This window comes from Nerophis lumbriciformis, linkage group LG29, assembly GCF_033978685.3.
Source record: "Nerophis lumbriciformis linkage group LG29, RoL_Nlum_v2.1, whole genome shotgun sequence".
Taxonomy (NCBI): domain Eukaryota; kingdom Metazoa; phylum Chordata; class Actinopteri; order Syngnathiformes; family Syngnathidae; genus Nerophis; species Nerophis lumbriciformis.
Window position 1 is genome coordinate 3,081,686 of NC_084576.2, and position 23,315 is coordinate 3,105,000.

The window sequence follows — 23,315 nt, forward strand, 5'->3', positions numbered from 1 at the left end:
TCATTTGTATACTCTAGCCTTTAAATAGCCCCCCTGTTAGACCAGTTGATCTGCCGTTTCTTTTCTTTTCTACTCTGCTCCCCTTTTCCTTGAGAGAGGGGGGGGGGGGGGGGGCACAGGTCCGGTGGCCATGGATGAAGTGCTGGCTGTCCAGAGTCGGGACCCGGGGTGGACCGCTCGCCTGTGCATCGGCTGGGAACATCTCTGCGCTGCTGACCCGTCTCCGCTCGGGATGGTGTCCTGCTGGCCCCACTATGGACTGGACTCTTACTATTATGTTGGATCCACTATGGACTGGACTCTCACAATATTATGTCAGACCCACTCGACATCCATTGCTTTCGGTCTCCCCTAGAGGGGGGGGGGGGGTTACCCACATATGCGGTCCTCTCCAAGGTTTCTCATAGTCATTCACATCGACGTCCCACTGGGGTGAGTTTTTCCTTGCCCGTATGTGGGCTTTGTACCGAGGATGTCATTGTGGCTTGTGCAGCCCTTTGAGACACTTGTGATTTAGGGCTATATAAATAAAGATTGATTGATCTATCTATCTATCCATCTATCTATCTATCTATCTATCTATCTATCTATCTATCTATCTATCTATCTATCTATCTATCTATCTATCTATCTATCTATCTATCTATCTATCTATCTATCTATCCATCCATCTATCTATCTATATATATATATACATCTATATATATCTATATATATATATCTTATCCATAATACCTTGTGTCCAAACCATCTTACCACACAGATCCTTCTGCCATATATGCAATTAAACAGTTACGTCATCAAATTATTTAGACAAATGTAATAATTACAAATAAAAGGTACCTTACAATTATTCTAAGCATGCAAATAAAGTAAATAGTCCCATTTTGGCTGAAAAAACATAAAGCACCTTCCATAAAATGTAAATTAACTTAAACAGCATTTAGGCTCCTGCAGTAGTTTAAACCATTGGCGTTGTTAAACCTATTTTAGGGGGGCTCAAGCCCCCCTAAAATATTCTTAAGCCCCCTAAATAATTTTTTATTTTTATTTTTTTTTTACAAATACATGCCGACATATTCATTATAAAGTGGCCCGAATATGAGTTTAAATAAATAATCTTATAACCTGTTATTATTCACTCAGTTTCCCCTCACTTCATAGCGTAAGGTAGAGAGCCTCTTTAGTGCGTCGGTATCCAATCCATTCCACTTGTTCATATAGAAAATGCTCACATCATTCAAATTCCAGTCCGCATATTCTCTGCGACCTTGCTTGCGGTCCTGCAGGTGTACGAAGCACATTATCTTCCTTTACAATGAGTGAAGCTGCACGAAACCTTGTGTGTGCAATTGTAAATAATTTAGTTTTTAATTTTTGTGTTTCTTGTAGAATCTATATAAAGTAATATACATTAGCCTATTGTTAAAATAATGACAAAAACATCATTAAATATATTTGTTTTATTGTATTGTTACATTAATAGCTGTTGTATTATTATAGGATGGTTTGTTAAACATTTCATAGGATTTTCAGAGGTAGGAAAAACCAAGACATGTAATATAAAATGTAAAATGAATAAATACATGAAAAGAAAAAGAAAAAGAATGGTTAAAAGCCATCGTCCCGGGGAGCATTTCATTTCGTCCCGTGCATTTTTAAAGAATAATAATAATAATTAAAGCTGCAAGCAGCGTTGTTCGGGCCCACGTATTTGGCAGGTGCTAGTCCTAAGTGTCCCAATACTTTTGTCTACTTTTTGTCTGAAGTGTCCCAAGACTTTTGTCTAGTGTACCTACCTTGTCTGCATTGTGTGGGCACGTTGGTGCTTCCTGCTTTTGAGTAGCCATCTTAAAAAAACAGCACCGCAGGAGCATCAGTGCAGCGGGTCTTTGAAGGGTCATACAATCAAAACCGGAGCAGGTATCACAACTCTTTCACCAACTTTTAATCAGAAGGGTTCAATCTCTCTCCTGTGTTAGTTTGAAGCCGAAACAACAAACGCGCTCAGAGGAGATAATGTTTGAAGAAAGGTGACGGGTTTCTACAAAAATGTTGTGTTGAAGGGGGAATAGCAAACTTCCTGTATATTTTTGCTGGGGGTTGTCAATTTATGAAATGTAGGTCTAAGTGAGACCTACGGAGAGGTTTTCGTTTCATGTCTCTCCGACCTTCCCAGTGGGAGTTACAGGCAGTTTTGTCAGATTTTTCATCCGAGGAGCAGTTTTTTGTGCGTTTTATTAAAAAATTGCTGTAGAGCACAATTTTTAGATTTGGGGTTAGGTTTTTTCATTAGATCACAGTTAATTGATTAACAGCGATACGTTTAAGTTAGCCAGTCCTGATGTGTGTGTTCAGTTTGGTGAGTTTTGAAGCATGTTAAGGGGGTCAAATTACAGCTCAAAGAGGCAAAAGTGACTGTTTTTAGTACTTTTTTGTCTTGAAGGGGGAATTGCCAACTTCCTGTTGATTTTAGCCCAAAGATATACAATTATGAAATGTAGATCTAAGTCAGACCTACATAAAGGTTTTTGTTTCATGCCTCTCCGATCTTCCTAGTGGGAGATATAGGCAGTCTAGTTTTTCTTTTCCCTAGGGGGCGCTAGAGCGCAATTTTGAGTTGTGGGGTTCGTTTTTTTTTTAAAAAGGTAATTTTCGCAGGTCCTGATGTGTGGGTCAAATATGGTGAGTTTTGAAGCATGTTAAGTGGGTCAAATTACAGTTTGTTGTGGCGGCGGAAGAATAAAGAATAATAAAACGAACGAATAACAATAGGTCCTTATGTCCCATTGCATAAGGACTCCCTTCGGGAGTCCTTTTGCAATGGGCCATTGCGGGCCCTAACAATGAATAATTTCTAAGTCTTTGTTAGCCGTTTGTGAAGTTGTGTGCTTGTGTACGTTCGCCAGAGGTGGGACCAAGACATTGTTTTGCAAGTCACAAGTAAGTCTCAAGTCTTTGCCCTCAAGTCCGAGTCAAGTCCCGAGTCAAGACAGGCAAGCCCCGAGTCAAGTCCAAAGTCAAGACTGGAAAGTCTCAAGTCAAGTCCTAAGTCCTGCATTTTGAGTTTCGAGTCCTTTCAAGTCCTTTTAACCACAGACTAATATATTAACACAGATTGTGTATGCTTTTCAAACGCTGTATTTATTTATTAAAACAAGTGCATTTTAAATTGCAGGAAAGAAAATTGTGCTGACATTGCACTTTATAATAGCACTATTAACCAGTCATTTTAAACATTAACTCATTCCTTTACAGAACAAACACATTGAAAAATAAAGTGCAAATGTACTTATTTGTACAAAAGTGTTAACATTGAAAAAACATGACATATACGTGAACATAACAAAAAAGTTGTACTTTTTATATGTCAGGGCCCTATGCTGCATTGCATTTGCAAAAGACCAAATTAGCCAAGAGTCTGTCAGTCATTTGTGCACGATGGGGGCGTAGTATGATGCCACCATGGCTGAAAACTCGCTCCACTGGAGCACTGGAGGCAGGCACTGCCAAGACTCTCATGGCCACTCGGAACAGTGAAGGAAGAGTCTTCATGTTCAATGCCCAGAACAAAAGGGGGGAGAGAGTTGTTTTGGGTTGGTGCACTACTTGTAAGTGTATCTTGTGTTTTTTATGTTGATTTAATTAAAAAAAGAAAAAATATATATATATATTTCTTGTGCGGCCCGATACCAATCGATCCACGGACCAGTAGCGGGCCGCGGCCCGGTGGTTGGGGACCACTGAGGTAAACAACCAACAGTATGTCAGAAAGCTAGCTAAAACGGTACACTTATTCATAATATAGTATACATTTTAACTGACCTTTATTTGACTATTTTTGTCTTTTTTTAGGTGGCTAAAATACGCGGTGCTGCTGACCGCCGTCTAACGTTACGTGTGATATATTGACTAACGTAACCCTGCTTAAAAAAAATCACTGAACAAAAAGTATGAATAAGGTAGTGAACTGCAACAGATTCCCGTGTTTGCAATAACGTTATAACGTTAGCAGTGAGTTTACAGCCTCACTGATTTAACTACACAGCAAATAAAAGTCACGTTACTTAGCCAATAAACGTTATCTTACATTCAAAACTTACCGTTCTTTGTGCAACTTCAAATGCCGGACGAAGTTGGAAGTTGTTGCCTCTCCATCAGTAATTTTGGAACCGCATGTGTTGCATACTGCAAACCGTTTTGTGTTGACCACCTCGTAATTTTTATACCCAAACAAAATGATTTTAGGTATCATTTTTTGTTCACTGGCGTGTGGTTTGGACATGTCTTCTTTGTTGGTTGTCCTGCAATTTGATTGGATGAATGCTGTGTGATGAAAACAAAGTAGATGTAATTTGATTGGCTGTTGTACTGAGAGCACACCAGCTGACACACGCAACGCTGATAGACAAGTACACAATGAAAAATACGGAGCGCTCCCGAATAACTTTTTCATCTTTGGGTTTTGGGGAAAGTAGCAAGTCATGTCAAGTCATGTCAATTCAAAAGGCTCAAGTCCAAGTGAAGTCACAAGTCATTGATGTTAAAGTCTAAGTCGAGTTGCAAGTCTTTTTACATTTTGTCAAGTCGAGTCTAAAGTCATCAAATTCATGACTCGAGTCTGACTCGAGTCCAAGTCATGTGACTCGAGTCCACACCTCTGACGTTCGCTCACATCCTGTGCATCTCCTGGGGGCTAAGCCCCCCATGTCCTTAAAAGCTAGTGACGCCCCTGGCAAAGGTGCTTTCAAATAAACTACAAAAGAGGGGTTACCTTTAATACTTGATATTTTAGTCGACTAAAACTAGACTAAAACTGAAATACAATTTCGTCAAAAGACTACAATTGATCTTAATTGAAAACTGTCTTAATGAACACGGCTGTTTTTTTTATTATGCGTCCCTCCCCTATCGGCCACCGTGGCAAACCGGCACAGTCCAGTACACATCGCCGAAAGTGAGACGTCTTCTCTCTGCTCCTATCTGTGCTGCGGGGGCACGCTGTTCTTGTGACGTCACCACGTGACCCGCCCAACGAGCCTCTTCCTCGTGAGTGTCCACTGTGTACTTTTTCAGCGGTATTCTCCCTTACACAATATATATATATATATATATATTCATTTTTACACGTTTTTAAACTTCTTCTACACAGCAGCCTTCGTCTGCAGGTACGTACAAGCTTCACTTTGACGGCTGGGTGTTGGTAAAACGACAAATGTTCGACGCTTGCTGTTTTCTCAGCGACAACTTCTCTTCGGGCGGAAGGAGATGCTCAAACATTAAAACAAACATTTGAATGCTCTTCAACTTACATTACTTGCAAGACTACGCTTTTGTTATAACCTTATCTGCGTTGCTACGAATCAGCGGCTAAAAGGAAAAAAAAAAAAAAAAAAAAAATCAGCGTTCCATATCTGTATCTGTTTAATATGAAGTGTGGATGACATCCTTTATCTAATTGTTTTCCTGAGATAAGTCCATTGTGGATAAGTAACAATGTGATAATGACGATAATACTCCTGATGACTATCACTGTGGTTGTATTCCTTATCAGCACAGCAAACAAGCACGATAGTAATGGCGGCTAATTTACTCACATTAATCTCACACAACATGGTGTCTGTGATATTTATACTATATCATTTATGATGTATTTTCAATGCATATTTTTGATGACTCATTGTCTATATTAGCCTGACTTATGCATGTCCAGCGACAAATCCATAATTGACACATTTTCTACATAAAGACGGTAAAAGCAAGCCGGTAGGTCAATACAGTGTACAATAAACTATCAGAACAAAACATAAACATCTTAGTTTTGTGTTGTCGCTGACAAAGCATATTAGTGTACCAGCCGATAATATCTCCCGTTATTAAACAATTCCTTATATTTTGTACATGATGGTTGAAAATGGCCGTCTGGCTGCTCTTTGTTGTAAAGTAACAACCTTGAAGTCCTAGTTTCTGTCTATTTTGACACATCAATTAGGGTTGCACAATATACAGGTAAAAGCCAGTAAATTAGAATATTTTGAAAAACTTGATTTATTTCAGTAATTGCATTCAAAAGGTGTAACTTGTACATTATATTTATTCATTGCACACAGACTGATGCATTCAAATGTTTATTTCATTTAATTTTGATGATTTGAAGTGGCAACAAATGAAAATCCCAAATTCCGTGTGTCACAAAATTAGAATATTACTTAAGGCTAATACAAAAAAGGGATTTTTAGAAATGTTGGCCAACTGAAAAGTATGAAAATGAAAAATATGAGCATGTACAATACTCAATACTTGGTTGGAGCTCCTTTTGCCTCAATTACTGCGTTAATGCGGCGTGGCATGGAGTCGATGAGTTTCTGGCACTGCTCAGGTGTTATGAGAGCCCAGGTTGCTCTGATAGTGGCCTTCAACTCTTCTGCGTTTTTGGGTCTGGCATTCTGCATCTTCCTTTTCACAATACCCCACAGATTTTCTATGGGGCTAAGGTCAGGGGAGTTGGCGGGCCAATTTAGAACAGAAATACCATGGTCCGTAAACCAGGAACGGGTAGATTTTGCGCTGTGTGCAGGCGCCAAGTCCTGTTGGAACTTGAAATCTCCATCTCCATAGAGCAGGTCAGCAGCAGGAAGCATGAAGTGCTCTAAAACTTGCTGGTAGACGGCTGCGTTGACCCTGGATCTCAGGAAACAGAGTGGACCGACACCAGCAGATGACATGGCACCCCAAACCATCACTGATGGTGGAAACATTACACTAGACTTCAGGCAACGTGGATCCTGTGCCTCTCCTGTCTTCCTCCAGACTCTGGGACCTCGATTTCCAAAGGAAATGCAAAATTTGCATGGTTGGGTGATGGTTTGGGGTGCCATGTCATCTGCTGGTGTCGGTCCACTCTGTTTCCTGAGATCCAGGGTCAACGCAGCCGTCTACCAGCAAGTTTTAGAGCACTTCATGCTTCCTGCTGCTGACCTGCTCTATGGAGATGGAGATTTCAAGTTCCAACAGGACTTGGCGCCTGCACACAGCGCAAAATCTACCCGTGCCTGGTTTACGGACCATGGTATTTCTGTTCTAAATTGGCCCGCCAACTCCCCTGACCTTAGCCCCATAGAAAATCTGTGGGGTATTGTGAAAAGGAAGATGCAGAATGCCAGACCCAAAAACGCAGAAGAGTTGAAGGCCACTATCAGAGCAACCTGGGCTCTCATAACACCTGAGCAGTGCCAGAAACTCATCGACTCCATGCCACGCCGCATTAACGCAGTAATTGAGGCAAAAGGAGCTCCAACCAAATATTGAGTATTGTACATGCTCATATTTTTCATTTTCATACTTTTCAGTTGGCCAACATTTCTAAAAATCCCTTTTTTGTATTAGCCTTAAGTAATATTCTAATTTTGTGACACACGGAATTTTGGATTTTCATTTGTTGCCACTTCAAATCATCAAAATTAAATGAAATAAACATTTGAATGCATCAGTCTGTGTGCAATGAATAAATATAATGTACAAGTTACACCTTTTGAATGCAATTACTGAAATAAATCAAGTTTTTCAAAATATTCTAATTTACTGGCTTTTACCTGTACACTAAGCTAAGTTATCCTGAGTAGATCCCACATAACCTTATCCGCGTCCACACACAACAATGCCACCGTTTAAGACCTCCTCCCCCCTCCGTCCGCCGGGGCAACGCGACCTAGTACGCATGCGCGAAAAAATGTCATATCTTACGTAGGGATGTCCCGATCCAGGTTTTTGCACTTCCGATCCGATACAGATATTGGTTTTGCACTTCCGATCCGAAAGCGATACTGACCGATACTGGCCTGTCCGAGCATGTATTAAAGTTTAAAGTTATTTAGCCTACCGTATTTTCCGCACTATAAGCCGCCCCGGGTTATTAGCCGCACCTTCAATGAATGGCATATTTCAAAACTTTGTTCACCTATAAGCCGCCCCGGGTTATAAGCCGCGCCTACGCTGCGCTAAAGGGAATGTCAAAAAAACAGTCAGATAGGTCAGTCAAACTTTAATAATATATTACAAACCAGCGTTCTAACAATTCTTCTTCAGTGTCTGAATTAAAAAGTTGGGCGAATACGGCATCCAAAATGGCCGGCTCCGTCTCGTCGAAGTCATTAGAGTCAATGTTGCTGTTGTTTTCCAGCAGTTCCGTGAATCCTGCCTTCTGGAAAGCTCGGACCACAGTTGAGACCGATATATTCGCCCAGGCATTTACAATCCACTGGCAGATGTTGGCGTATGTCGTCCGGCGCTGTCTCCCTGTCTTAGTGGCGCAGGTCATCTTTTGCTTCCTCTACCTACGCACCATTTATGTTCACTTCTCTTGCTGCTGCTCTATTTCCGTGTTCTACTGCGTGACTTATTGCCTTGAGTTTGAATTCTGCGTTGTACGCTTGTCTCTTAATAGGAGCCATTTTGTGGTCTTTACAGATGTAAACACACAAATGAAATGAAACGTAATATCCGCGCGCTTCTTCTTCTATGGGGGCGGGTGGTTGCTTACAGTAGAAGAAGAAGCGCTTCCTCTTCTATGGGGGCGGGTGCTTACCTTGGCGGTTGCTTACCATAGAAGAAGAAGCGCTTCCTCTTCTACGGGGAAAAAAGATGGCGGCTGTTTACCGTAGTTGCGAGACCTAACCTTTATGAAAATGAATCTTAATATTAATCCATATATAAAGCGCACCGGGTTATAAGCCGCACTGTCAGCTTTTGAGAAAATTTGTGGTTTTTAGGTGCGGCTAATAGTGCGGAAAATACGGTACTTAGTTGTCAGAAGCATGTTGAAAAGGGTTTTAGTACTCTTGATAACAACTAGCCAGCTGAATTAGGTGAGTTTGAATAATACACAATGGTTGGTAACAAGAAACTGACCTGTTTATTCAAGAATAAACACAAAATAGACAAAATTATACATGACAAACAGAAATGGCATCATTGAACTAGGGCTGGGCGATATGGCCTTTTTTTAATATTGCAATATTTTAAGGCCATGTCACGATACACCATATACAGGTAAAAGCCAGTAAATTAGAATATTTTGAAAAACTTGATTTATTTCAGTAATTGCATTCAAAAGGTGTAACTTGTACATTATATTTATTCATTGCACACAGACTGATGCATTCAAATGTTTATTTCATTTCATTTTGATGATTTGAAGTGGCAACAAATGAAAATCCAAAATTCCGTGTGTCACAAAATTAGAATATTACTTAAGGCTAATACAAAAAAGGGATTTTTAGAAATGTTGGCCAACTGAAAAGTATGAAAATGAAAAATATGAGCATGTACAATACTCAATACTTTGTTGGAGCTCCTTTTGCCTCAATTACTGCGTTAATGCGGCGTGGCATGTAGTCGATGAGTTTCTGGCACTGCTCAGGTGTTATGAGAGCCCAGGTTGCTCTGATAGTGGCCTTCAACTCTTCTGCGTTATTGGGTCTGGCATTCTGCATCTTCCTTTTCACAATACCCCACAGATTTTCTATGGGGCTAAGGTCAGGGGAGTTGGCGGGCCAATTTAGAACAGAAATACCATGGTCCGTAAACCAGGCACGGGTAGATTTTGCGCTGTGTGCAGGCGCCAAGTCCTGTTGGAACTTGAAATCTCCATCTCCATAGAGCAGGTCAGCAGCAGGAAGCATGAAGTGCTCTAAAACTTGCTGGTAGACGGCTGCGTTGACCCTGGATCTCAGGAAACAGAGTGGACCGACACCAGCAGATGACATGGCACCCCAAACCATCACCCAACCATGCAAATTTTGCATTTCCTTTGGAAATCGAGGTCCCAGAGTCTGGAGGAAGACAGGAGAGGCACAGGATCCACGTTGCCTGAAGTCTAGTGTAAAGTTTCACCATCAGTGATGGTTTGGGGCCAAAAACTCATCGACTCCATGCCACGCCGCATTAACGCAGTAATTGAGGCAAAAGGAGCTCCAACCAAGTATTGAGTATTGTACATGCTCATATTTTTCATTTTCATACTTTTCAGTTGGCCAACATTTCTAAAAATCCCTTTTTTGTATTAGCCTTAAGTAATATTCTAATTTTGTGACACACGGAATTTTGGATTTTCATTTGTTGCCACTTCAAATCATCCAAATTAAATGAAATAAACATTTGAATGCATCAGTCTGTGTGCAATGAATAAATATAATGTACAAGTTACACCTTTTGAATGCAATTACTGAAATAAATCAAGTTTTTCAAAATATTCTAATTTACTGGCTTTTAAATGTATATGTGGATATTTTGCCTTAGCCTTGAATGAACACTTGATGCATATAATCACAGCAGTATGATGATTCTATGTGTCTACATTAAAACATTCTTCTTCATACTGCATTAATATATGCTACTTTTAAACTTCCATGCAGAGAAGGAAATCACAACTAAAAAAATCACTATTTTTTTCATACGGTGTTGATCTGGAAATGTTTGCCTCGGCATTTTGATGGTGTGGACGTGTGGCACCGAATGGAGATAAGCGTCTCGACAGACGTTACAATATTTGAACAATGATGACGAAAACTGTTTTCTCTGTCGTGTCCGTGTGTCGACAATTGTTATGCGCTTATTTTTTTATTTGATTTTGTGCGTGGCATAGATTTGCCGTGCGCAGAGGACGCTTGAGCAGAGCGCAATTGCACAGGCGCGCACCTTAGAGGGAGCGTTGCTCGCACGGCTGCGCTAGCATCACAGCTAACGTTAGCCATGCTGCTACCTCTCTCCTCGGGGAGGACGTATACGTATGTGACGTATGACGTGACAGTATGTGACGTGTGTAAGAAGGTGCGCTTGCTGTCTGTGAGAAGGAGAGACAGAAAAGAGTGAGAAGAGCCTGTCGTGTAATGCCAGCAGCTAAAAGCAACTGCGTGAGAATCCACAGACCTGTGGATGTGTTGAAGGTGTGCTGGAAAATGCGGAACTGTAATTAGGGAGCAGCAGAAAAGTGGAATGTATTATTTAAATAGGTGCGTTGGAAAACACGGACCGGAGACACATGCCTTGCCGATACGCATTTTTTGGCAAATATCGGCGGCCGATCCGATCCAAATATCGGATCGGGACATCCCTAATCTTACGGAGCCCCTAAAGCAGGGGTCTCAGACACGCGGCCCGTGGGCCAATTGATACCCGCACCTTAATATGAAAATGTAATGTTAGTGCGGCCCGCGAGTTTTATATGAATGGCACTTGACAGCGTCATACTTGCCAACACTTCCGATTTTTCCAGGAGACTCCCGAATTTCAGGGCAACCATTCTCTCGAATGTCTTCACCCAAACAACGATATTAATGGCATACCGTGATGTCACTACCTTTAGCGCCCTATACAACCTGTACAAACAGCGTGCCAGCCCAGTCACATGTTGTATTTGGCTTCTGTACACACACGTAAGTGACTGCAAGACATACTTGATCAACAGCCACACAGGTCACACTGAGGGTGGCCGTATAAACAAGTTCAACACTGGTGCAAATATGCGCCACACTGTGAACCCACACCAAACAAGAATGACAAACACATTTCGGGAGAACATCCGCACCGTAACACAACATAAACACAACAGAACAAATACCCAGAATCCCATGCAGCCCTAACTCTTCCGGGCTGCAATATACACCCCTGCTACAACCAAACCCCGCCCCCCAAACCCTGCGCCCCCACACATCAACCCCACCCCTCCGTGCGTCGGTTGAGGTGGGCGGGGTTTGGTGGTAGCGTGGGTGTATATTGCAGCCCGGAAGAGTTACGGCTGCTAGGTGTCCTGGGTATTTGTTTTGTTGTGTTTATGTTGTCTTACGGTGCGGATGTTCTCCCGAAATGTGTTTTTCATTCTTGTTTGGTGTGGGTTCACAGTGTGGCGCATATTTGTAACAGTGATAAAGTTGTTTATACGGCCACCCTCAGTGTGACATGTATGGCTGTTGATCAAGTATGTCTTGCAGTCACTTACGTGTGTCTGCAGAAGCCTCATACAACATGTGACTGGGCCGGCACGCTGTTTGTATGGTGAAAAAGCGGACGCGACGACAGGTTTTAGAGGACGTTAAAGGCAGTGCTATCACGGCACGCTCTTAATATTATTGTCCGGGTGAAAATCGGGACAAATTCGAGGGAATGGTTGCCCCGGGAGGTTGTCGGGAGGGGCACTGAAATTCGGGAGTTTCCCGGAAAAATTGGGAGAGTTGGCAAGTATGTTGCTAGGGCGGGATTCATTAAAAAGTGCATGTTAGATTGTTTTAAGAAATATTTTCTTGCGGCCCAGCCTCACCCAGTTTCTGCATCCAGTGACCCTTAGGTAAATTGAGTTTGAGACCCCTGCCCTAAAGGGACATGGCTGTTTTGCGCAAAAGTTTTTTTTCCTATGTCAGTGAACCGGAAGTAAAACAGACACAGCGATGGTGAACCGGAAGTGAAACAGACACACAGCGATGGAGGAGTGGGAGCATGCGGGAGCCAACCCATCATCTGTGCTCTGCTGTGGGACCGTACTACGATTTGATGTCTTTATATGTTAGGCCAATACTAAAATAGAAATCAATAAACTTCTCCCACAGATTATGGGTAGGCTCCTCCATCGCTTTGTCCGTTTTACTTCCGGTTCACCATCGCTGTGTCTGTTTTACTTCCAGTTCACTGACATAGGAAAAAAAAAGTTTTGCAAGATCTCGCAATACTTTTTGCGAGATCTTGCAAAACTTTTTTTTCCCTCCATGACCCTTTAGGGCAGGGGTGTCAAATACAGAGTGGGCCAAAATTTAAAACTGAACAAAGCCGCGGGCCAAGGTTGAACAAATGAACCTTTTAATAGGGATCCAAACAAGTTTTGCATTGAATATTGAACAAGCAAGGCTTATGTAACTTTATAGTGACATGCAAAATCGAGTTTTAAATAATAATAATAGTAATTATTAAAAAATATCAATGGCATATCAAATACAATTTAAATAAAAATTTAATGCGTCTTTTCTATTTGCAGCCTTCTGAGGTAAATATCAACATTAACTTTTTCCACAGGCTAATAAATTTGAAAATAAAATAACAATGAATAAACCAACCATTCATGACTTTAAAACTGCTCAGTTTGCTACACACTGATCTAATCTGATGTGCCCTGACCTGCCATCTTTTCTTGGATGCTAGTTCATTAATGTCGGGGCTCAGGCTTTGAGCTGAGGCAACCTTCATTATCGAACGAAGGTGTTCATCAGTCATTATATCTCGTAGTCCACCCAGAACCCTTTGCAGCACTAACTCTTCCGGGACGCCACAAAATACACCCTCCGCTACCACTAAACCCCCCCACACACCTTGTAGCGTCCCGGAAAAGTTAGTGCTGCAAAGGGTTCTGGGTATTTGTTCTGTTGTGTTTATGTTGTGTTACGGTGCGGATGTTCTCCCGAAATGTGTTTGTCATTCTTGTTTGGTGTGGGTTCGCAGTGTGGCGTATATTTTAACAGTGTTAAAGTTGTTTATACGGCCACCCTCAGTGTAACCTGGTTCGCTGTTAATCAAGTATGCGATGCATTCACTTTTGTGCGTGCAGAAGCCGCACATATGTGACTGGGCCAGCACTCGTTGGACTGGATGAAAAGTGGACGTGACGATTTTTGGGAGGGGCACTGAAATTTGGGAGTCTCCCGGGAGGCTTGGCAAGCATGAGAATTAGCGGTGAATGCGAATTAGCGGTGAATGCGGTGTTACCGCGGCACCGCCGCTGTATATAATCGGCGGGCCAGCTCTAGTGTTAATTTGATATCGCCTCAAGGGCCAAGTGAAATTACACGAGTTTGACACCCATGCTTTAGGGGCTCCGTAATATCTGACCAGGAAGTGTACCCTTACACTGTGTTTCAATGTAGACTATTGCCACATTTCTTTTAAACGTAAACCTTGCTCGCCTCACCATCAGCAGCTGTTTAGAATATTGTAGTGAATCACATCTGAGCCATCACACATGAATCCTATCTTTAATGGACGTGCGAAAGTAAACAATGTGATAAAGAACATTTTACAACAACAGGACACTGTGCTTGTAGGCTGAAATTAGCGGTCGTACTTGACGGCAGCAACCATTTCATGGCTTCACAATAGTTATGGAGTACAAAACTAGACGCTGAGTAATCGCTCGACATCGACATACATCGCGGACAATTACTGACAGTCTGCTTTGCCAGTCAAAATGCATTCGCTATTTTTCGTAGTCTTCCCTTGTCCACGGGAGCCCACATTTTTGTTGTCTCTCCTTTGACAAATGGACAAAGTTTTTCACAAAGTAGAATCACAGCTGACCTGGACATTCAAAAGTTCTCTTGCCGTTCCTCTGACACAACACACTCGGTGACAAACATATCCCACCAGGCTGCCGTTCTTCCAGGGCTTATCCAAAACCGTCGCTCAACATTACTATGTTGCCATCTGAGATGTGTTGTATCCCAAATAGCTGCAATCGCCCGTTTCCTTCTCTTAAGGCTTTGATGTGTGATTTCCACAAGCGTCTGTACATGTACAAGAAGGAGAAACACGGGCATGTCTGGATGACTCGCCTGCATCTTTCTTGTGGTTGCCGCCGAGTTACCGAACGGGTTGTTATGAAGCTGGCTGTGGTGCGTTCTTTCTGATGTCACTTTCTGTGTGGGCCGCGGTCTTTCTGGCGTCACTTCCTCACCGAACTCAGTTTGTAAACGATCAATGAGTCCATACAAAGCTAAGAGCCGGAGATTCAAGAAATACACAGCGCTCTTACCCGTGTAAAAAATTATCCAAGGAGGGTTACCTTAAACGATGGTTTAGTGTGGCTGACACGATGCTTAGGCTAAATAATTATTCGTTTAAGGGGTTATCCGGCTTAGTGTAGACATAGTCATAGACTGTGTGTATTTTTGGCCAACAATAGAGATTTTAATTCTATGGCTATGAGATCGCTACTTGTCCAGGGTGCACCCCGCCTTCCGCCCGAGTGCAGCTAGGATAGGCTCCACACCCCCCTCGACCACGAGAGGGACAAGCGGTAGAATATGGATGGGCTCTATCGTGATAATACATGTTAATAAACTCATTCTATCTGTGTCCCGCAAATTTGACAGCAACAAGCAAAATCCCGCCTCTTCAACGCAATGCAAGCGTCTTCGCTAGCAAGTATAATGTCCCTGGACTGGAGAAGACATGCTAATGGCTAGGCTTGAGCTCTTGAAAGTAAACAGTGGTTGTTGGATCGACACGAATATTGACAGTAACAATACTAACTATAGTATCAGTATATACAGTAACTATATCAGCCCTTCTCAAATAGTGGGGCACGGTTCGATGCGAGGGGGGCGCGTGTGGCCTTGGGGAACATGCTTTTTTTGCTGTACCAGAATATAATTAAGCGTTTGTCATACTTGGCTTCAGTGTAACCACGGTGGGAGACGAGGAAAGACTGTTGTGTTATTTCCTTTAATGTTAATAAGCTTACAATGTTCTGCAGAGGTATAGTTGTAACAATTTTATAGACAAATTACACTATTTATAGACACATTACAATATTTATAGTCACGGTGGAGAAGGGGGGCGCAAAATATTTTTTTCTTCCTGGGGGGCATAACAGAAAATATTTGAGAACCACTGAACTAAATCAATGTGTTGTCACAAAATAATTTTTTTGGTCATTTTTTTATTGTTTATTAACTCAGGAAATAAGTTCCTGGAGCTTTAAAGGGGTCGTATACTGATTTTTTTTTAATACATTTAAAATACTTCCTTGTGGTCTACATAACATTTAATGTTGGTGCTTTGGTCAAATGTTGCTTAGATTTTGTTTTACAGACCTTCTTCAAACTGCTTTCTGATTGCCTCATTAGAGCTTGCCGTTTTGTGGGCGGACTTAAAGTACATGTGGCAGCCCTCCTCCGGGCCAAGACCCCTTCGACTGCATCTCCAACCATGTTATAGTTTTTTGCGTTTCCATATCAAGTCTACTGACAGATGTCATTTAAAACTATATTTTTTTAATTAGAAATGACAACCGCAGAGGATGTTAGCATGCGTGCATTCCTCCATGGTTTGACTTCCCATGTTCTAGACTTACAGAGCATCCCTATCAGGATCACATTACTGTTACTACCAGTGTTCTAAAAATAACTTTAAAAAAGTAATTAATTATAGTTACTGGTAGGGCTGGGCCGACATTACGATATCAATATATATCGCGATAGACACTTTATAGATATCAATATAAAATGCGTTCGATAAAATATTCTATATGTATTTTTTGGCCGGAAGAAACCAGAAATTATGAAGCAAGTAATTTGCTTCATAATATTTCCGTATTTTTCGGACTATAAGTCGCAGTTTTTTTCATAGTTTGGCCGGGCTCCAGTGCGACATATATATGTTTTTTTCCTTTTTTATTATGCATTTTCGGCAGGTGCGACTTATACTCCGGTGCGACTTATACTCCGAAAAATACGGTACTTGTTGAAGTAATTCAACTCAGTGGCTAAGTTTCTCGTAGCCACTTGTGCTTTGGTAATTGTAGCTCCTTTCGGTACACGGCAACACAGGAAAGTTCTTTTTTGTAAAACGGGCGTTTATTGACTCCTCCTTCTTGCTGTACACACCATCCACGCCAACACGCCAACACGCCAACACGCCGTGAGAACTTACAAAATACAGTACAATACATCAGACTTTGATTTCACATCAATAAACATTCAGAAAGAAATTAAATTACAAAAATACAATACCTCGTTGGCTGCTTGTAACGAAAAGAGGTTCTAATAATCACTTGCTTGAAGTTTTGCATAAATAATCGAATACACTTAAATCTTTTGAGGAGCTGAAGACAACGTGCTCAAGCACCCTCCCCTCTTGCGTGTTCTGCCTTATTTACTGTCCGTGGGGTCGCAACATCACAACAATCGTTCCGCCTTGCAACACAATTAACTCAATACATTTACATTTGCTCAGGAGATTTTACAATTACACATTTTCCAATAATATTTTATAACTCTGCATCATTAACTTATTTATTAATATTTATTTATTTATGACACATATTTAAAGCATGAAAACTCTCAGCAACAGCTACACTCCCACCAAATCACTCATTGACCTGAAATGTGGGATTTTCCATTTTTATCAAAACCAGTTTCAATCATCTGTATGTGTGTGCGTCTTAATTGGCTTCTACTAATGTGACTATTTTATGAATAGGTCTTTCTAGATTAATCAGTCGCGTATGAGGTTTGCCCTTGTCAACAGAAGTCTCACTGAGCACTAGTTTCAGCTTGCGCACTATGCCATCTCTTCCAGGCTGAGCTTCGACTACTGTTGCGAGCTTCCATTTATTTCTTGGGGTACACTCGTCCTTTAAAATCACAATGTCGTTCACTTGTGAGTTCCTTGACGGGCTGTTCAGTTGTCGCACAGGGCCTCTGATGGCGATGAATGTTCTGAGAGCGTTTATGAACGCATCGGTGGTCATGTCGTCTAGAGTCTCTGTATGCACTGCTCTCGAGCATAAGCAGGTGAAGATCAACCCATATCTTTTAAGTTCTTTTCTTCCTTCCTTTACAAGAAATGGACCAAAACAATCAAGTCCGCAGTAGGTAAATGGAGGACTTGTCCGAGTTCTTTCTTTTGGGAGATCTGCCATTTGTTGGACTTCTGTGGTTCTCCTGTACCTTCTGCATGGGACGCACTTATAAATGTGTGAGGAGACAATACTTCCGCATCCAAGAATCCATATTCCATTTGTGCGTATCTCATTCATTGTCATTCCTCTTCCTTGGTGGTCTACACGCTCATGGTGATATTTCACAATCAGGTCTGACACGTGTGATTTCCTTGGCAATATTGCAGGGTGCTTCACGTCATGATGAAGGGCTGACTGCGACAACCGTCCTCCCACCCTGAGTATATTGTTTGCATCAAGGTAAGCGTTGAGCCGATAGAGCTTGTTGCGTTTGCCGAGTTTTTCAGCTCTATTGCATTTGATTTTCTTTATGTCATCAGCAAAGGCTTCCTCTTGTGTGAGCTTGATGATGAAGAACTCTGCTTCACGTCTTTCTTTAAGATTTGTAGTTTGGTCTGTCCATACTTGACCTCCACTACGTCTCCTGACGCATTTCTTCAGTCTGGCGACAGCTTTCACAGCTCTGGACCAAGCTGAGAACTTGCTATGACGGCTGATCAATGGATTTGTGTTTTCGGCTTTGACGGTATGAACATGAGCTTTCCGCAGTTCTGGGTCAGTGTCATCCACTTTTACTATTACTTGTTTGACTGACAGATTTGGTTGCCAAAGGAAGTCTGGTCCCTTCAACCAACATGAGTCCTTCAATTGGGCTGCACTGACTTCTTTAGACGCAAGGTCTGCTGGGTTGTCTTTCTTGAACTGTAGTGGTAGCTCATAGTGTCCATCTTCTTTCTGTCTTATCCCCTCTTTCACTCGTGACATGAAGAGAAGATCTTCTTGAGAGACTGGATTGTTGTCTGTTGAGTGGTCTGTAAAATCCATTTCGAGCATCTTAATGATTTCTGAAGGACTTGGCTCTTTGACCTGATTTCTGCAGACAAAGTGCTCTTCATTTTTAAGTCGACTTAGAGGTTGTGCGGCAGGAGTCACTTGTCGTACAATGACCCTATTGCTCACACCAATTGCGTCTTCAAACTCAGTTGTTAGCTTGGAACAGCCAACAATGCTCCATCCAAGGTCGGTTCGCTGACCATATGGATGGCCTTCTTCTCCGCATAGAATTTCTCTGGGAAGAAGAGCTTGATGGCAGTTATAGCCTATTAGTAGGCCGACTTGGCACTCCAATTGTGGAGGAATCTTGTGGACCAATGGTTCAAGATGAGGCCATTTTTGGGCTGTCTCTGTAGTGGGAATGTGAGACCTCTCAGCAGGAATGAACTCACGTGAGAAGAGAGGTGGTAATGAGATCATTTTTTCTAAGTCATATCCTCTCACTTGTAGTTTAGACAATTTTTGACAGGGTATGGCTGTAGAGACTGATGACATTGTGGAAAGTCGTAGACAGACATTCTCCTTCTTTGTGTTGAGCTCTTGAGCAACTTGGTCCAGGATGAATGTTGTGTCACTCTGCGTATCCAGCAACGCATATGTTAAGATCTCATTCTCAGGCTGTTTTGAGGAAGAGACCCAGACTGGTACTATTGAGGATGTATGTGAGCCTTGATTGCCTTGGGCAACTCTATTGGTAGTTGCTGTTGCAGTTGCAGGGATTTGCTCCGTTCCTCGTGCTTTATTTAAATCACTCTCCACTTTCTTTGATGAAGAACCTTTCTGAAAGTTGTCATCATGCAAGCATGTTGGATGTCTTCTTCGACAGGTATCACACTTACTTTTGTCCTCACAGTTTCTAGAGTGGTGACCAGTCTTTAGACAGCCAAAGCAAAGTTTTTCTTCTTGTACAAACTTGATGCGATCCAGGATTGTCATTTCAGCAAACTTTCTACACTTCTCCAGGTGGTGTCCAAACTTCTTGCAGAAGACACAAGAGACAGTGTTCTGTGTTGTATTTGTTGACAACGTTTTTGCCTTTATGGTTTCAGTTCTTGTCTGTCTTGGTTTCTCATTCTGTATACTCTTGAGTGCTTGTACAGAGGATATGGGGTCACATGCCAGATCAGCTTCATTTGATAAGAAGTTCACCAACTCTTTGAAAGAAGGATATTCAGCTTTCGCTTGTCTGGTTTCCATTGCTTTACGGTTCCATCTGGACACAAGCCAGTCTGGGAGCTTTGTCAAGATCTTCTGACTTTCAGTGCAGTCATTGAGAATCTCTAATGTCTTGATATGAGGTATTGCAGCCTCACAGCTCTGGAGAAAATCTGCAAGTTCTCTCAGTTCGCATCCATCTTTGGAGCTTACTCTTGGCCACGCATGCAGCTTATCTCTGAAGGACTTCCCAATTACGTAAGGGTCTCCAAAGCGCTTCTCTAGCAGCTTCCATGCAGTGTCATATGCTCCCTCTGTGCCGATCAGGAAGAGTCCTTCAACAGCCTTCCTTGCAGCACCACTTAGATACTTTCTCAAGTAGTAGAGTTTTTCATTTTTTGGAATACCTTTTCTATCAATCAGTATCTGAAATGACAATTTCCAGTCGTTGTATTTTATAGGATCTCCCGTGAATACTGTAGGTTCAGGTGTTGGGAGACGATTGGCACTCATGGCTTCAGCGAGAGCAGTTGCTAAATCAGGACTTTGCACCTGCAAATTTGGTGGAACTTGTGGGACTGATTGAACGTTGGGATGACTTGGCTCTTGAGCTTGTTGAGGAATGAATGGAGGACTTGATGCATTGAGGGTTTGTGCCTTATCAGGTTGTTTGATGTTATGTAGTAAACTAATGACTTCAGACTTGTCACTTAGTTCGTCATACACCTTGACTCGGGCCTTAGCTGCATTCAGCTTCTTGACTTCCTCTAAGCGCTCAAGCTTTCGGAGCTGATTCTGCATTGCCTGTTGTCTGGCTAGAGATTCAGCCTCAAATTGTGCAGCACGTAGCTTCTCTTCAGCCTCCAGTCTTTGAAGTTCAGTGACTTCCTTGTCTTGCTCTTTTAGCACTGACAAAACCTCTTTGGCCGCAGCTGCTTCGGCCACAGCATCATCTCTCTTGACTGAAAGGTTACTTAAGTGAGTGTTGTGTTCCGAACGAAGGTATAGAGATTTTAATGATGGACTTGATGAATTTAGAATGGAGCCGACATCTGGCCACTGTTCTTCATTCACTGCAGCATCACCTTCAATGAGTTGTTGTGCTCTTTTAATCATGAATTCAGACATCGATACACATGCATCCACTTTACGTCGCACATCTGCATCAGGAGCTTGCATTTGACAGAATTCCTCATATACTACCTTCACATCTGCACATGTGGCTTGTAGATGATCCATCGACTTGTTTAATTCTTCCTCTGAGATTTCATCACTCATCAACTCTTTGGCTACCTTTGCATTATACTTCCATTTCTCATATGCAAGTTTGTATCTGCGATGGACGCCCTTTAATTTTTCTTCTTGAAGTCCTTTCCCTTTTTCCGTCAAGGTTCGAGTTCTTCCGCTTCTTCGCACAGTGTCTTCTCCTTCTGCAGCTTGGGCATTAACCTCAGGCTGAGCTAATGAGTTTGTGTGCTGTTCTGTAATCTTTGAGTTTGTGTCAGACATATTGAAATAATATGAGGATTGTCAATTGACAATGTTTTTACACAATGAAGGGTTAATTTAACTTGGTAGTAGGCTAATAATTTGAAATACCTACAGTTCTTTAAGTATGTAGACTACTTTTTAAACGTGAATAATGTTTACTTTCTTGTTAATGTTGTAAATGCTTCCTACAAGCTTGTGCAAACAGTTATTAATAAAGAAGAAGTTACTTGGGCCTATTTTTAATTATTAATATTCAGGCCTTTCTTATTATTATTTTTTTTTTAATGTAAATTAAATCACTAGTAGGCCTAATTAGTTAATTTAAAATGCACTTTGCTTAATTAACAGGAAATTCACCAATCTTGGCCAAACTCAAAAAATGCCTTATAGCCTATAGCTGTCTTAAGTAACAGACACATGCAAATCTTGGTTTAACTCATAAAATGCCTAAGACACCTGGTGGAATAAACTGAAACTACGCACTCTTCCTGTTGAATTATGCACTGTTTGAAACCTAAAGCCTTCCTATTTTGCCTTACGGTTTGACTAATAATTTCCAGTTAAACATATTCAGTACAACAATGTCAGCAAGTGAACATAATACTATTCATTCATACAAAGCACCGTTTGCAAAGTGATAAACCTGAGTCCTTGTGAATTCCAGAAGCAGCCTCTTCTCCCACCACTCGGCTTTGGCGGGGCTCTTTGGACACGCCCTGAAACTCGACTTGATTGACAGCCAGGCTAATCGCCGTTGCTCGCATGCGCGTATGATCCCGTGTCTCTCCTACCGCGAAGGCAGTCGAGTTCTCACTGTAGCTCCTTTCGGTACACGGCAACACAGGAAAGTTTTTTTTTGTAAAACGGGCGTTTATTGACTCCTCCTTCTTGCTGTACACACCATCCACGCCAACACACCAACACGCCGTGAGAACTTACAAAATACAGTACAATACATCAGACTTTGATTTCACATCAATAAACATTCAGAAAGAAATTAAATTACAAAAATACAATACCTCGTTGGCTGCTTGTAACGAAAAGAGGTTCTAATAATCACTTGCTTGAAGTTTTGCATAAATAATCGAATACACTTAAATCTTTTGAGGAGCTGAAGACAACGTGCTCAAGCACCCTCCCCTCTTGCGTGTTCTGCCTTATTTACTGTCCGTGGGGTCGCAACATCACAACAATCGTTCCGCCTTGCAACACAATTAACTCAATACATTTACATTTTGCTCAGGAGATTTTACAATTACACATTTTCCAATAATATTTTATAACTCTGCATCATTAACTTATTTATTAATATTTATTTATTTATGACACATATTTAAAGCATGAAAACTCTCAGCAACAGCTACAGTAATACAGGAAAAAGGAAGTGTCACTGAGCAATGGAAGGGACATGCTAAAAGCCAATCACGTAACAGTATCAACTATACCTTTCCTTCTGTTTGCCTCCCAGTCGCAGACACAAGTCGAGGAGCACAGGGGAGACGTTCCCTCCAGGGCCGATATTTTCTTCCAGGGTAACATCCTTCACTTTACCCGACAATGGGTCTGATATGCTCCGCTTTCAGGTCGGAATGACGAGGCTGTCGGTAGCTTTATTCTCATTTCTGCAGGACACATCTGCCAGTTGCCACTACTGCTGCATGCTACCACTCGCTTACTGACGTCCCTCACCTGACACACTGCCATTCTTAAAGAAGCACACACACATACACTACTCTCATAACACTAGTGTGGTTGCACCGGTTTTCTTTCCTGCTGTGGATTCACTGCATGAAGTGAGAAGAGAAACTGTGATATCTTGATAGATCAACTCAATAACAGAAACTTGTCTTTAGTTTTGTTGGTTTTAATGCATACTTTGCAGACACTTCCAATGTGTCAATTTAATGAGTAGCTTCCTAAAATACTCTGTGTAGTGTTCAATAGCGTATATACTACTTCTATCTAGTGCAGGGTTTCCCCTTAATGTAATTGAATGTGGGGCGTCGCCACGGCATTTTGATTACTGCCACACCTTGAAAATAGGACTTTTTTTTTTTACTTGAAAAAAATGTAAGTAAAATAATATTTTGTGGCTGCCCGAAGAAATCACAAAGTC

At 41.7% G+C, this 23,315-nt stretch overlaps 1 protein-coding gene across 2 annotated transcripts in view; it reads left to right on the forward strand.

The window, feature by feature from the left end:
* The first annotated feature begins 4,925 nt into the window (after positions 1-4,925).
* LOC133572308 (fatty acyl-CoA reductase 1-like) overlaps positions 4,926-23,315 on the forward strand; it is a 94,613-nt gene continuing 76,223 nt past the window's right edge. The window contains exon 1 of one of the 2 annotated variants that reach the window (XM_061925212.1): positions 4,926-5,049. The gene's annotated coding sequence lies outside the window, so the exon portion shown is untranslated. Of the gene's footprint in view, positions 5,169-23,315 lie in introns of both variants that reach the window. The other variant, XM_061925211.2, reaches the window with a different exon arrangement.